The sequence below is a fragment of the Canis lupus genome, chromosome 4 (genome assembly GCF_048164855.1).
Source record: "Canis lupus baileyi chromosome 4, mCanLup2.hap1, whole genome shotgun sequence".
NCBI classification, from domain to species: Eukaryota; Metazoa; Chordata; class Mammalia; order Carnivora; family Canidae; genus Canis; species Canis lupus.
In genome coordinates this window covers 29356454-29360307 of record NC_132841.1, presented here as the reverse complement: position 1 = coordinate 29360307, position 3854 = coordinate 29356454, and the positions used below count along the sequence as shown (strand labels likewise).

The following is a 3854-nucleotide window of genomic DNA, read 5'->3' as shown; positions in this document are numbered from 1 at the left end:
AAGAGACATTTCCCCTTTCTTTCCTTGGGTCTGGAGTCATTAAACAGGGATTAGCTGGATAAATAGAGGAAGTGATTTTTAAACTGTTTGCAAACTTAATGTGAAGAGCCCAGCCTTGCAAATTATCACGTCTAATCAGAGGCCCTCGCTTGACTGCTCCAGTAATTGTACTGGTATTAGTCAAATTCTTGTTGTCTCCTCATTAGCCGTGAAAAGGAGACTCAAGATGTACTTCATTAGAGTGTCCTGGAAATCTATTGCTGATGTGGAGACAGAGGCAGGGTAGGGGGGAGGAGTGAGGGGTGGGCGGAGGCCGGCATCTCCCACCTCTGAGCTCACCCCCGATGTGCTGCCAGGAGGAGGGCCAGGCCTGGTCTATCTGACACTCTTGGGTCTCTGCTTCTGCATCCAGGGGCTTTGGGGGGTGGTGACCACTTGATGTCCTGGAAGATGCTTGGACTTGGACTCTCCAGGAGCTGTGCTCACCAAGGGCTAAGAAGGCCGCGGGGACAGAGCCCACACCAACCTGCGCTTGCCTGTCTGTTCTCTGATACCAGTACTTTCCCCTCCCTCCCTCCTCCTTCCTTCCCTCCCTGCTTGTACTGATTGGATTTTCCCTACCCTCACCCTCGTCTTCCTTTCATTCTCCTCCTTTTTCTTTCTCTTATCTTCCTCTCTCCCAGCCAACAGGTATTCACGAAGCCGCTACAGGGATTGAAATGGAAATGCGCTGAAATAAAACAAAGAAAATTCCTCATTTGCACAAGCCACATTTCAAATGATGGATAGGCTCATGTGGCTGGTGATTACTGCGATGGACGGTGCGGAAAGTTCTATGGGACGGCTGCTGTGGCCTAGCCCCTCTCTGCTACGCCTGCGCTGATGGGCTTGGAGGGAGGAGGAGGAGAAGCCAAGGAAGAGAGAAGCGACTCCCCAGGATGCCCAGGGTCAGGTGGGGGAAGCATCACAGTCGTAGAGCTGGTTGAGGAGGGGTCCAGGGGCTAGACGGCAGGATGGCAGGACGGGTGTGGAGTCTCTGGAGGGTGGGGGTCAGCCCGTCGAGCTGGAGGGAGCTTCCCAAGACTGGCCCATCTGTGCACGTCTGCCCACCACCCCCAGCAACCTTAGAGGTCTTTGGCAAGGCTGTTGTTTCCATTTCTCTGCAGGGCCAGGTGTCCCTGGGCTTAGGATCTGGTGAGTGCTCATCGGGTGTGTGGGATGCACCACTCAGGTGAGTGTGTCACCCTCTCTCCTCTCTTCTAGTGGAAACTTCTCAGCCGCTGATCCTAAGGCACTGCCTGGGGTGAGGACCTGGAGGTGCATGACCTTCAAGATCAGACACATCTGCATTTGAACAGATGTGGTCTCCCTTGCTTGAGTCCATGGTAGGTAGGTAGGTAGGAGCTACCTAAGTCACTCCGAGGTGCGATCCTCAGTTATGCCAACTGTAAAATGGGAATCACCACGTCTGCTTTGAAAGTTTATTGTTGTTGGGATTAATGACACGGCACGCACGGTGTCTGCCATGGAGTTGTGGACAATGCATCCATTTGTCTTCCCCTCTCCCTCCCTCCTTCCTTCCCTTCCTCCTTTTCCTAGCTGCCACCTTTGCTCTAGGCCGGAACTTTGGGCTGCTCCTCTCTTTGACAGCAGTCTTTTGTCTCTCCAGGCTTCTGGATGCAGACTTGCTGTCCTCCGTGGCTTGGAATCCAATTTCTCTACCTCTGCAAAGACAAAGCGCTGAGTCAGCTCCCCAGAGATTCACTCTCGAGGTTCCAAGGAGTCTGGGGGCCTCTGTGCTGACACTCGGGCTGCTAATGGACTCGGAATGGATTCGGGCCTGATGATGCAGCCCTGAAAGATGGAGTTCACTGGCAGAGCCATGGTGGTGTTTGGTTTGGTTTGGTTTGATTTTACAGTAATTTCCACAAAATAGGTTTCCTTTTAATCAGGGTTTGCTTGTCTGCATTTCTGGCTTCTGGTTCCTTCCTCCCTGGCCCTACAAAGGCCTCAGGGAGATTATTAGTTAGATGCCTCTGGTTGAGAGACAGAAAGGGACCGAGGAGGTGTCTCGGACCCCCTTCGCATTGTTCTGGGTTGTTTGGAAGGCATGAAGCCCCAGAGGAAAGCCCACTGCACAAGGCTTTCAGATGCTCCTGGCGCTGCAGATGCAGACCTGTTATGTACAGGGAAGCCAGAGGTGGAAAGAGCATGAGCACTTTGGGCCAGATTTGGGAGGCCCAGAGAGGTTAATCGACCTGCCTGAAGTCACATAACTGGTCAAGTGAACTGGGCTAGACTCTCCTTCCCAGGATCCTTGGCACACTTGACCCTTAGTCAATCAATCTGTCATTGCCCACCCACTGCTTGTGAAACACTGTGGACTCACACATCATGTGTTTCATTGTATTAGCTACTGTTCCTGGCAGACACGCTTTGTTTGCATGTGGCAATTGCCTTTCCAGCCAGACTGTCAGTACAGGGTAATGAGAGAAGATCTGGCCTCCCATGACCTTGGTTGTGCTGCTTCCCTCCACAAGCCAGCTTCCTCTTCTAAAAGCAAATGGTAGTAAGGGCACCATCTTTAGAATGTTGCTGGAAGGCAACAGGGAGATGCCGTGTTGGTGCTCAACAAACTCCTTACTCTCAATAGTTCTCTTAAGTCACCACTTGCCGTAAGTTCTACAGGGACCCCTGGGCTAGACCTCAAGTTCTCAGAGTGTGGTCCCTGGACCGGCAGTCACAGCATCATCTGAGAACTTGCTGACATGCAAATTCGCAGCCCCGTCTTGGACCCACTGGATCAGAAATTCTGAGGGTGAGACACAAAGATCTGTGTTCTACAAGCCCTCCAGGCAATTCTCTTACCCCTGAAATTTGAGACCCTCTGGGCTAGACATACCTTTTCTTTTTTTTAAAATTAGTTAATTAATTAATTAATTAATTTTAAAGATTTTATTTATTCTTGACACGAAGAGACAGGGGGAGAGAGAGAGAGAGAGACAGAGAGAGAGAGACAGAGAGAGAGAGAGAAAGAGAACACAAGCAGAGGGGAGCCACAGGCAGAGGGAGAGGGAGAAGCAGACGCCCCGCTGAACAGGGAGCTAGATGGAGGACTCTATCCCAAGACCCTGGGATCATGGCCTGAGCTGAAGGCAGACGCTTAACTGAGCTACCCGGGTGCCCTAGACATACCTTTTCTCCCCATTATGGTGAGAGATCATTGTGGATGGTTTGTGCTCTGGGGAGGCTTCCAGGGTTTATGGTATTAAAAATGAACTTTGGAAGGCAAGTAGCTGCTGGGGGCTTGGGAGGTATTTATGTGCCATAAACAGTGCTTAGGGGTGGCAATGTCACAGGCAAATTTGCCAAAGCCTGACCTCCCGCCAGTGCCCCCAAGACTGGAAGGGCGACTGTTGGGGCTGGGATCAGGGTTCAGATTCTGTCTCAGATGGGTTATCATAAATCCTGTGTTTGTATTGGGTCAGAGAAATCAGGATGCCCACCCATCCGTCCAAGTATCTCCCCATCCATTCTTTCGACTAAAATTTATTTGTTTGAATTAAAGTTGTTTGAACTTTATTCTAGCCAAGCTTTAAGCTATGCCCTTGGCTTGCAGATGCAAGACAACTAAAGACACTAACTTGCGTGCTTTGATTAATTTAAAAAGTCAAGTGATTGAGAATCTGTTTTAATGAAAACAAGTTCCCACCAAATACCACTATCTGAAATATTAAATATTTCTGGGTGGCATGAAGCAGGAGCAATATTTAAAAGGTCTGGCCCCATCTTCAAGGAGCTCATCCGGCTGAGTGTAGGAATGAGCCATGTGAAGGGTGGAACTTCACCCAGCG

At 50.4% G+C, this 3854-nt stretch overlaps 1 long non-coding RNA gene across 1 annotated transcript; it reads left to right on the top strand.

Moving 5' to 3' along the window:
- Positions 1-336: 336 nt before the first annotated feature.
- LOC140631529 (uncharacterized) lies at positions 337-3567 on the top strand. The gene is made up of 3 exons (XR_012029071.1): positions 337-952; positions 1264-1385; positions 1670-3567. It is a non-coding gene; the product is annotated as an uncharacterized lncRNA (long non-coding RNA).
- Positions 3568-3854: the final 287 nt, after the last annotated feature.